The following is a 12,373-nucleotide window of genomic DNA, read 5'->3' on the forward strand; positions in this document are numbered from 1 at the left end:
GAATTAAGTTTTAGATCACTCTGGCAGATAAAGAACCTCAGCCAGCTGAAGTTTTTGCTGAAGGCAAGGGGAGTATGGAATAGAGAGTGGAAAATTGTAATTATAAATACCAGTTGTGACCATGTGAAGAGTTGTAGAAATAAGCAATGGGACAGTTATGAGTATTTCTTCCTTATCTTGATATGAATATATTTGTACGTATGCTAACCAATATTTTCTTCTTTCTGTTTCCCATTCTCCTACCATCTATGCTATGCTATTTGTTGATAATATTTAACCTGTCAGTATTTAAGTTACTGGATATCAAAGAAAGAATAAGACTTATCTAGAAGAGGGATGATTCTTGCCCCCAAATAAACAAAAAGCCTTTGTTTGCTCCCTGGAGAGAGCTGGTTACAGTTGCACGAGGGCTAGTTGCATTGTATTAGGGGAAAGCATATTGTTGCTGCTGCCCTTATTTTAAAATTAAATCAAATATAGTTCAAAAAGGTATATGTGGATACCATGCTAATAAGGACTAGACTGTGGTGGATTTGTATTGTGTCAACTTAGCTAAGCTGGAACTATATTTCCCAGAATCTCTTCACTGTGAAGTTCTGAATTAGCGTGGGCCTCAAGAGACATTATTACTTTTAAGAGACACTATTTTTTTTTAAGCTAGTGAAATAAATTACCATCTGATCATCAGTTACTTCTGAAACTGGAATTAGCAGATTCGTTAAGTGAATTATGAAACATCCGTGTAGGGGCACCTGGGTGGCTCAGTCAGTAAAGCGTCTGACTTCAGCTCAGGTCGTGATCTCACAGTTGGTTGAGTTCAAGCCCAGCATCAGGCTCTGTGCTTAGAGCTCAGAGCCTGAAGCCTGGTTCAGATTCTGTGTCTCCCTCTCTCTGCCCCTCCACTGCTTATGCTCTTTCTCTCTCAAAAATAAATAAACATTATAGATAGATAGATAGATGATAGATAGATATAGATATAGATATAGGTATAGATATAGATATAGATACCACATGTATCTATGTGATATAATACTATACAACCACGAAAAATGATATTGTCGTAGTGTAGTTTCTGAAATGGAAGATGTTTACAGTATGTTTTAAATGATGAAAAGCATCCACAAAATTGTATATAGACCATTGGCCCATTTGTTTTGTAGGTATTTTCTGGGCACTGTGCACTGAAAAGTCTGAGGGACATAGAGATGATTAATATCTATGTGATGAGATTGTGGAATTTTTCCTTTTTTGAAACCGCATGTATTTCCTAACTTTTCTATAATAAACATATACTACTTTTGTAATTAAAATAAAGTTTTAAAAATAGTATTTTGTTGGAACATAGTAAACATCTTTCTGGTCTTTCATGAGTATATCTGTCTCTCTACCCAGGTATTGTTCACTGCTGTATTCTAGAAGGGGTGAATAATAATGCCTCCCAAATTTGTTTCCATTCAACATAAGGGTATCTGGATGTTCATCACTACACAGACATTACTACACCACGGACAGCCATCTGTAGTATCAGAAACTCAGTGTCTTGAAGTCAAGGACAATATCATTTTTGCCACAGAATTCCCTGCACCTCCACAGTGCTGGCACATAGTAGGACTCATTAAATATTAGTGGAATGAATCCGTGAATGAACCCCTTGCCTCTTCCATGTCTTTTTATCCTTCAATGTATCACCTTAACAATTGTGCTTCCTTAATTTTTCTTTCGTTTGTTCCCACATTTTCGTCTCCACCACCGCTTCTTAGTCCAGACCCAACCATTTCCCATCCCAGTTCTCTCCACATTGCAGCCAAGGTGTTCTTTCTAAGAGACTGGACAAATCTCAGTATGCCAATCAAGATGCCATCCTTACTGCTAACTAGGGAGATGTAAGTAGCTGGGTAAAAAGTAAAATTTGGTTTCTTTTTGCTCATTACTATCTTCTTTCTTTTCTATCTCAAAGCTCCTTTCCATATTTTAATACATGTTTTGCCGAAATTGTGGGTATATTCTGAAAGCATCTACTTATGCTCACCTACTTCTTTCCTTTCCTTTGGAGAAATGGGGACCAGTGAGGGCAGGCAGTAGTGCTGGTGATGATAATGTTCACCATTTCCTCCTTCATTCATCAAGCATTTATAGAGGATGTAGCAGAGACAAGTTCTGTTCTAAGTGCTGGGGTGAGGGTGGAGGAGGGACAAGATAACCAGTACCTGATTCCTGCCTCAAGAAACTGTCATTCTGACCAGGAGAGAAACACACACACACACACACACACACACACACACACACACCACAATCAGTGGCAGGACTGAGTAGTGCATGCTTACTGGAGTTCTGGACAAATTGCTTAGCAAGTCCTGGAACAGAAGTTACTCATTCTTGTGGGTAGGAAATTCCAGACTCACAGAAGAGCTCATATTTGAGCTGGGCATTGAAGGAGGAGCTAGATTCCTTAATAGTCAGGCTTTTCAGGCACGAGGAGCAGTCTGAACAAAAGCAGAGAGGTATGAAATTCCAAGGGAAGGTGAGTCGCTTGCATTGATGGTTCAGTGGTAGAATTTCTCGCCTGCCAAGGGAAGGTGAGTGATTGCATATGACAGAAGACTAATGGAAGAAAGGCTGGAGATATGACTCTAAAAGGAAGGATGAAGCCTGATTGTGGAGGGTCTTTCAATGTCATAATGCATTTAAATTTTACTTAAATAGATAGATGGATAACTGAAGGATTTTCGAAATTGAGATAATCGGGTGTGTGTTTGGAAGACAGATGGGAGAGCAGACAGACGTGAGGCAGAGAGAACTTTTAGGACCTCAGTGTGAAAGCCCAGATGAGAGACAATGAGGGCATGGGATAGACTGTGGGAATGTTCAGAGCAGGGAGGTTGGTGGCAACGGAAAGACTCTAAAAGATCGTCACTGGTAGAATCAGGTGAATTTGATCAACAAATGGATATGAGGCTTGAGCACTGATAAAAGCGAACTGAGAAATAATGGTCTTGGGCAACTCTGCTGCTGAGTCCACGAGCTGGACGAAAGAAGAAGGCTTTTTCCTGGACCTAGAGGAGGAGACTGGAGTAACGGCCAGGGTCAAGTAGTGCTTTCGTGGATAGCAAGAGCCAGGGTGGAGCACATCGGCTTCCTCCCTGGGACTCTTGCTATATATGCATGCCACATTCGCCCCCAACCCACTCAATGCCTGTCAGAGGAAGATACGTGGAGCTGAAGGCTAAGGTCCTGCCATCTGCCTGATAAGAACTATCGTCCTAGAGGTACTCTCCAAGAGGGGACCTTGCTCCCAGGAGGGGATCTTGATGGAGCTAAGATTTCGAGATCCAGGAGTCAGCAGCATCTGGGTGATAGTGCATGTCTTATCAGTGGATGAAGATGCCTAAACACGAGATGGAGTAGGCAGGGGGTTTGTTTAGAGGGATCATCCTCCAAAAGATCTCCTTGCAAAGCTGATAAAAGCTATGACCTTTCCTCCCAGAAAAATGCCCACACATACCCACCAAATGTAGCTATAATTATAGGAGGTTCAGAGACAAAAGTTGAAAGACAGAAGGAAGAGAACAGAGGACGATGCCTAGGGAATCACCCACAGGATTAAGAGGATACCACATAGTAGATACAACAAGATCAAAGGAGCAGAAGAATCAAGGGAGAGCAGTAGCAGAGAAGACTCAGAAGGGGGAGTTTCCAGCAAGTCAGATGGAGTGAAACTGAACAGAAGCCACAGGGTTTGACAATTGGTCACTGGTGACCATTGGCCAGTGAGTGTACTGTTAAGTACATGACACTAGAATGACTCGAGAACGGATCTGACTCCACTGCAAGGCACAATCTTAAAACGTGGTATCGTGATCAATGCTTATAAATGGTTGGTGAATCAATTCATTAATTTCAGAAGCATGGTGGCAGGAGAAGAAACCAGATTGCAGAAGGGAGAAGTGAACGGGAATTTTAAAAATAACAGGAGTGAAGGAATATAGGATTCATCCCTCCTAACACAGGAGGTGTGAAAGGAATAGGAGAGCTGAGGTGGTAGCTGAGGTTTTTTTTTTTTTTTTTTTTTTTCAACGTTTATTTATTTTTGGGACAGAGAGAGACAGAGCATGAACGGGGGAGGGGCAGAGAGAGAGGGAGACACAGAATCGGAAACAGGCTCCAGGCTCTGAGCCATCAGCCCAGAGCCCGACTCGGGGCTCGAACTCACGGACCGCGAGATCGTGACCTGGCTGAAGTCGGACGCTTAACCGACTGAGCCACCCAGGCGCCCCAGCTGAGGTTTTTTAAAGATGGTGCAACTTGGGCACGTTTGTATGAGACAAGGAAAGAAAATTGTAGAGATAGTGGGACAGAAGTGGCAGAAGGAGGGGAGGGTGCTAAGGAACAGAACAAATTCAGGGCCATGGCACAAGGGTGTGGAATGGAGCCCATCAGAGGTGAAATTTACCTTGGAAAAGATCTGAGCGATCTTCTGAAGAAAAAGAGATTAGAGGCATAAGGCAGCCAATAGTGTGTGTATAGACAGGAGTGTGTACACTATACACAGGAGTTGTATTAGGTTGGCTTATTTAATTCATCCAATAGGTGTTATTGACTCCATTTTTCAGATGAGGAAGCTGAGGCTTGTCGAGCTATTGGGCAAAATGCTCAGGTTAACACATTCAGAAAGTGGCAGATCCCTGGCCTGCTGATTCCAAAGTCCACACCTTTCCACACATTAAAGTTTTGTGCCAAAGGATGATTGCTATGTTTTCAGATACCATTAGGCCACTTGGAGTGAGGGTTGGATTGGGAACAAAAGCACATACTTTCAGCCACTTTGAAGAATGCATTAGTATTCAACATTAAAGATCCAGATCAAAAAAAAAATATATACATATATTTTAAATTATATCTTTGCATGTAATATATATGTAATCTTGTGTAATGTATGTGTTATATATACATATACATTCCATTACGCTTCTTAAAGACAAATAACTGTATCTGAACATTTTTTACCTTTTCGTGCAAAGCTGTTGCAATTCAACAAAATAACAGTATGTTTTTCTGACAGCCACCCACCTGTAATTTCTTTCTGTGGCCACAGCAGGGCAGGAGTTTGCTTTTACAGGAATCACAGTACTTCACCAAAATGTATTTTCGATACCTTGAGATTTACAAACTATATTTGCAAGCATAATAAAAAGGCAAACTTATTTGAAAAAACTTGCCTCAATGCTGTGATCAAATAAACTCAATGAAACATTACACAAATGGAAAAGGCTGCTTCCCACGGCAGTCAAGCATATCTTTAAAATGCAAATGGTTTACTCTTTTAATGATGAAAGAAAAATCTTGTGAAAGCAACATTTTCAGATGAATAAAATATCAAACCCAGGATATTTTCTTTTACATCTAGTTGCCTTGCAAATCATACAGCTTTATACGAGTGAAAAAAAGAAATGTGTATTTGTCTGGCAAGTTTGGGTTATTAAATCTTAAGGAAAAAAAAGAAAGAATAATTTCCAGTTAAGCCTTTTAAAGTAAACTTATTAGATTTCGTTTTTTCAATGCAGAAATTTATAAAGAAGACATAGCAAAAGTGGCCTGAAATGCCATCAGACAGATAGTCCCTGTTCTTTTAAAAATAAGATTACATGTTGAGAGTTATAAAATTCAGAAAGTACAAAGAATAAAAATACGAAAATTGAATGCCATCTTCCCCTTAGCAGTTTCCTCCTTCCCTATTTCTTCTTTCTGAAAGTAACCACTATTAATAGATTCTTACGATGAGGGATACTTTGCAAGGACTGTATTACCCCGAGATTAGGAATAACATTTAAAATAACAGACTTTAGGGGCACCTGGGTGGCTCAGTCCATTAAACATCCGACCTTGGCTCAGATCACGATCTCATGTTTCCTGAGTTCGAGTCCCGCCTCCGGCTCCGTCCTGACAGCTCAGAGCCTGGAGCCTGTTTTGGATTCTGTGTCTCCCTCTCTCTCTCTGCCTCTCCTCCGCTCATGCTCTGTGTCTCTCTCTCTCTCTCCCTCACAAATAAATAAACATTAAAAAAATTAAAATAACAGACTTTAATCTTTCCAAAATAATTTGAAGCGAAACCCAGACTGCAATTTTGTTGCACTTGTGAAATGTGGCAGTGGCCTCAGAACCAAAGGCCTGTGTAAAATGGCCAACCACTCCACCACCATTCCCACCGCCATCTTTCAAAGTGAACAAGAAATCAAAGTGCTTTCTCACCTCCAGAAATGATCTTAGCAGAGGTAAGGTATTTGGGGTACATTTGAACAGCAGCTGTCCCTGCTGACTGCCAGGAGCCCAGAGCAAAGACCACTGTCTCCAGGGGCTGTCAGTCTGGCTCTTTCAGACTCACTGAAGTGGATTTAACAACACAAAACAAAACAATCCTATCTTGGAAATGACAAGGGACTCTTTAAGACATTGATGTATCCATATTTGCACACATTGAAGAGAAAAGTATGTTTTATATATATACTGAATAAAATATCTAACTTTTTAAGAATGTTGTAAAATATTTCCATATGTACATTATATCAAAGTACTTTCCCCCCAAGTTCGGTTGAAAGGAAATACCCAGAGCATTAGGCCCATCAGAATAGATGTCTCCAGTTGTGGTTTTCAGATGCCCTAACGTGCTTCTGCCCAGAACTAATCAAATACAGCTTGGCATTTTCAGACTGTGTGTGTGTATGTGTGTGTGTGTGTGTGTGTGTGTGTGTGTGTGTGTATAATTCCTTACAAAGAGAAAAAAATCATTTGGGATAAAACATGATAGAGGAGGATAAGGTATCCGCTGACTTTTTGGTTTATTTCCAACATTATCACTTGTTTTTAATCATACAAATGAGAGGACTCCATCATGACCATCTTGATGCACTTTGTTGATTTCTCCGTATATATATATGAAGGCATTTCCATTCTAGAACCAGGAAAAGGACATGCAGAACGTGGTGTGGATAACACAGGATATTTAATTGAACTGAACACTAACAACGCTTGAAGTTAAATATTATCTTCATCTCATAGGTGTGGTGACTAAGATTTAGAGAAGGTAAGAAACTTGCTCAAAGTCATCTAATTGATGACCAATTGGTGGACCTACGATTTAAAGCCATATTTGCCTAACACCAAATCGTATATACTTTCTACCGCATCTTGTGAAAAAGCAGTCCGAGGTGCATCTCTGTGAGAATCCGCTAGGGGATCTCGTTAAAATGCAGGTTCTTGGCTGGACTTTCACAGGTTCTGACTGAGAAAGTCTCAGGGCTCCAGAACCTGCCCAGCAGATTCTTCAGTGAATTGGAAGTGTGAGAACCTTTGTCCATACCATAATGCTCAGTTTTTTTTAAAAACGGAAAAGGAAATTTCGTACAACAAACCTCATTTGAGCCCCTCAACATCCGTTTGTAAAGAGGTGGCAATCCCAGTGTGCTCTTCACCCTTGACCATGTCCTTGGCATTACCCGGAGACTTTGTATTTCTATTTAATAGAGTGATCCTTGACTCCCAAGAGATTGAATTACCCGCTTTTCCTGCCTGAAATTCCTTTGGCACAAGTCAGTCTTTCCACCCACCGTCAGGAATTACAAAGCTAAAATGTAAATGAGCTTAGAGGGAATACACTGACTTATGTTCACACTATGGCTGATGGCAGATGTGTTCTGAGATTAAGTTTTGAGAAGAGATGGAAAGGCACCCAGAATAAATATTAATTAAATGCCTACTAACATAAATTTTTTTTAATGAAGTAACTTAAGTGTGCCAGGCACACTTAACCTTTCTAACAATCTTGGAAGATAGGTATTTTTATACCCATGTTTGCCTTTCATAAACAGAGACTGGGAGGATTTAAGTGACTTCTCGAGGTAACATGACAACTAAGTAGTGGAGACTATGCTTTGTTCATGACACCAAACCACATGCCTGTGTGCACAGAAAGAGGGGGCAAAGAAGGGAGATTGGAGACTTTGTGTACTCCAGAAATTCTCACCAGGGGCAGTGCCAGCATAGTGCCTGGTATACACCCTGTGCACAGTTAATGTCTGTTGAATGAATTGATGTGAATTCTTCATGCCATCAAAACATTCTAAACACTAATATCCTTAAAACCCTGTGCTCGCTCCCTGTTGCCCCTAGTAGTAATTCTCTAACTTATACAGAAAGCAAAGCACTTAGAATCATGGTGCTCTTTTCAGAACACAATATACATACATACATATATATATATATATATATATATATATATACACACACACACATACGTATATATATTTTTTATATATATACTTTATATATACAAACATATAAAGTATATATGTGTGTGTGTGTGTGTGTGTGTATATATATATATATATATATATATATATATACACACATATATATATATATACACACACACTTGAGAGAAAGAGAGTGAGTGTTCTCGTGTATGAGCAGAGGAGGGGTAGAGGGAAACGGAGAGAGAGAGAGAATCCCAAGCAGGCTCCACACCCAGAGCTGAGCCTGACGTGGGGCTGGATCTCATGACCGTGAGATCATGACCTGAGCCAAAATTAAGAGTTGGTCGCTTAACCAACTGAACCACCCAGGCGCCCGATAATAGATTTATATATTATGCCACGAGTTAATTTATTGTTAATCAGATCTTGTGCAGACAATATCTAGTACCAAAGATTTAAGAAAAAAATGTAAACCAGCACATTCATCCATACATTTATGGTTTAAAAAAAAAAAAAACTGGGAATCTTGGATTACCTTGCAGAAGATCAAAATTTTATGGTTTGCTATTTCTTTTTTCCAAAGCGTTGAAATTCTCCAGATAACGTTCAGAAGAAAAACATAATCTCCCTTCATTTTACATAACACACTCCTGGGCAAAAATACTTTCTTTTTCATATTTAAATGGATAAGATAATAATAAGGCTTAGATAATAATAAATAGGTTTCCAATCTACGTAAAAATCTGATTGGATATTGGAAAGTCATGTAGGACTCAGGTCAATTCGTTGAGCAGGACTGTACTATAAATTACAGAATGCATAGCATCAGTGCCCCAGTACATTTCCAGCATGCCTCATAGGTGCCCTTCAAGCTTGAATCAGTAATCTACCAAGAGCCATAAGCACCTGAACTAAACAACAAGACTGTGAGGTCTTGGAGGGCACTGGTGTTACCATATTCATCCTCAAACTCCCATCCGGGGCCTGAAGCACAGATCTCCAATTCATTACCAAGACAATGAAATGAACTAACACCTCCACGAATGGGAGACTTGGGAGATAACCAATCCAGTCTTCCAGAGCAGGTAAGTGACTTGTCATGGTAACGGAAGTAGCTAGTGGTAGAACCGGTTTCTCAGTCCAGCCCTCTTTGCTTCTAGCATGATACTCTTTCTACTGTATCAGAAATCTTCAAATTGTGGTACTTCATACCTTCGATCTCCAGAGTTACCCGAAGACATCCCAAGGGGTACGGGGGCATTGCCAGTTTTAAGGAAAAGAATTTCTAGATTATCGGTTCCCGTATGTTCTCTTTCCTAAAATTGATCTCCCCAGGAAGGTGTTCCACCAATTCTCCCTCTCATCCCCTCTTGCACAATCATTTTGCTCCTCTTTTACAAAAGGGAACCCTAAACCCAGCTGGCGTTCCATGGTGCACTGACTGGAGACATAAAATTTGGGGGCAGTAAATGGACAATTTTAAATACTGGAGTCAGCACTGCCTTCTTCAAACAAGGCACCTCCAATGGCTTCCCATCCAGCCAGGGGCCAAAGAGCCAGACCTGCCCACAACATTTTGCAGGACGCAGCACAGGAGTACAAATAGATGTGTACTATCATGTCAAATATCACACCCAAATACTAAAAAAAGTAAAAATCGAGACAAAAAAAGGATTCAACAAGGTAAGTTCTAGCCTCTCCTTTGACAAACATAGCTTCCCAAGGTCTTAAAGGCCAGGTCCGACATAATTCTGGGACTTGTCAGGGCTCTCTGTCTGAGCATGGTGGCATAGGAGTAGCCTGTACCCTGCCCAGCCCTCTTTTTTCCAGACCTCTGGCCCTACCTACCTTGATGGGCCTCACTTGCAACTGTGTGGATAATGCAGCCCATACATCCAAGCTCCTTGCATAGCTCCTGCAAATACCCTCGGGCTTCCAGCGAGCACGTCAGGGGCACGGTTCCCCCTGAGAGACTGGCCAGAGAGAAGGAGAGCTCAGGCTGAGTGAGGGGCATTGGAGCGCTTTGGGCAGGGGCATCTGAGGCCATGTGTACCCTCAGCAGGGGGAACGCATGCTTGGGAGCAGCATGCCCCTCAGTCCCCTGGACTCTTTGCTTGTGGGGTGGGGTAGTGGCAGGGGGAAGCCAAAGAAGGACACTCTAAAGCCTGGGGCCCAGAGCAGAGGCTCCTCCTGCTGCGTGAGGGCTGTAGCAGTGGTTGGAACAGGGAGCTCTAAGGACAGATACAACCTGGCACCCTGTGAACTTCCTAACCTCATCTCTCCTGCTTTCTCCCTCCACTCCAGGCACATGGCACCCTCCGGCCTCCTGGCTGTTCTCTACTTGGAATGCTCTTCCCCAGATATCCTGTTTTTAGCCTTCTCAGAGAAGTCTTCCCTCTCACTGCTTAAATTGCAAGCGCCTGCTTACCCCTGCATTCCATCTATTTTCCCTCCTTTACCTCTCTCTATAGCATGTATCAGTCATACTGGATATTCCACGCATTCACCCATTTATTCATTCATTCATTATCTCCCCTCATTAGAATGTAATTTCCATCAAGGCAGGGATTTTTGTCTTTTTTGCTTATTTTTGCCCAGAACACGGCCTTATAAACAGTAAATGAATTATAAATAATGCTTGATCGATTGATATTTAAGAAATAAAAAATCAGTGGCAGGGCTTTTTGTCTTTCCCTGTCTTACACGTAAGGGGAATGCTAGACATTGGAGCAGGATACCCTGGCCCGCATTGGGATGACCTTACCTCAGGTAAAACGTAGAATAATGGATAATGACAACAATTTTCATGTACTGCCCTCCCCTCTTTCATCTTCCCCAAATTGTCGAAGAATAAATAATTCCCGAGAGAGAGTCCCTTGAGAGTGAAGCAAAAACAAGACAGACAAAAGGGCAATGCTGCCTTATTTTCTCCAGAGGGCAAAGGGGTGGCAAGACTCCATGTCTCTCTGTTTTGCTTTTTCTTCCTTAGAAATAGAATTGGGGAGGAGCCCTTAAGTGACTCAGTCAGTTAAGCATCCGACTCTTGATCTCAGCTCAGGTCTTGATCTCAGGTTGTGAGTTCAAGCCCCACGTTGGGTTCCACACTGGGCTTGAAGCCTACTTAAAAAAAAAAAAAAAATAGAATTGGGGCCCCTGGGTGGCTCAGTCGGTTAAGCGTCTGGCTTCGGCTCAGGTCACCATCTCGTGAGTTTGTGAGTTCAATCCCCGCATGGGGCTCTGTGCTGATGGCTCGAAGCCTGAAGCCTGCTTCAGATTCTGTGTCTCCCTCTCTCTTTGCCCCTCCCCCACTCACAGTCTGTCTCTCTCTGTCTCAAAAATGAATAAACATTAAAAAAAAATTATTAAACAAAATAGAGTTGTGGAAATCACCAATCAGGAACAGACTTTCAACAAAAAGTTTAAAATCCCATGGAGAAAATGGAATGATAATATGAAAAGGAAAAATGAGGAATATAAAACATCCAACTGTTGAAAGAGCCTCCCGGTGTCTTTGTTTTTAATGGTTGTTATATAGATTTAATTCCATATATTTGAAAGGTGATAGTTTTTTTTTTAATTATTCACATTTTTACTACGCTGGAAATTATATCCTTTGGAATGATTTAAAGTTATAATGAAAAGTTTTATATGATAATCTAAAAATGTGCAAAGGTCTACACAGTTTTTCAAAAACAATTTTAAGGAATATGCAAGTAAAATCATATTTAAAGACCATTGAACTGTACCACTGTTTTAGAGGTTTATTGCTATATAAGAAACTACCTCAAAATTTAATGTAATAAATTATTAATTTAATAAATTAATAATTATTTAATAAATAATTTAATTTATGATTTAATATTTAATTTAATAAACAGATAAATAATTTAATAAATTTAATAAATTAATAATTATTAATAAATTAAATAAAAATAATAAATTTAATAAATTATTAATGTAATAAAACAACCAATTTTTTTTTTCTCAATATCCTTTGGGTTATTCAGACTCAACAAAGCAGTTTTCTGCTGGTCTTGCTTGAGGTTTCTCGTGCACTTGCAATCAGAAGGCAGCTATAGAGGGGAGCAGCGGTCATCTAGAGCAAGGGGGGGGGTGTCCACAAACTA

The sequence above is a fragment of the Leopardus geoffroyi genome, chromosome B1 (genome assembly GCF_018350155.1).
Source record: "Leopardus geoffroyi isolate Oge1 chromosome B1, O.geoffroyi_Oge1_pat1.0, whole genome shotgun sequence".
NCBI lineage: Eukaryota > Metazoa > Chordata > Mammalia > Carnivora > Felidae > Leopardus > Leopardus geoffroyi.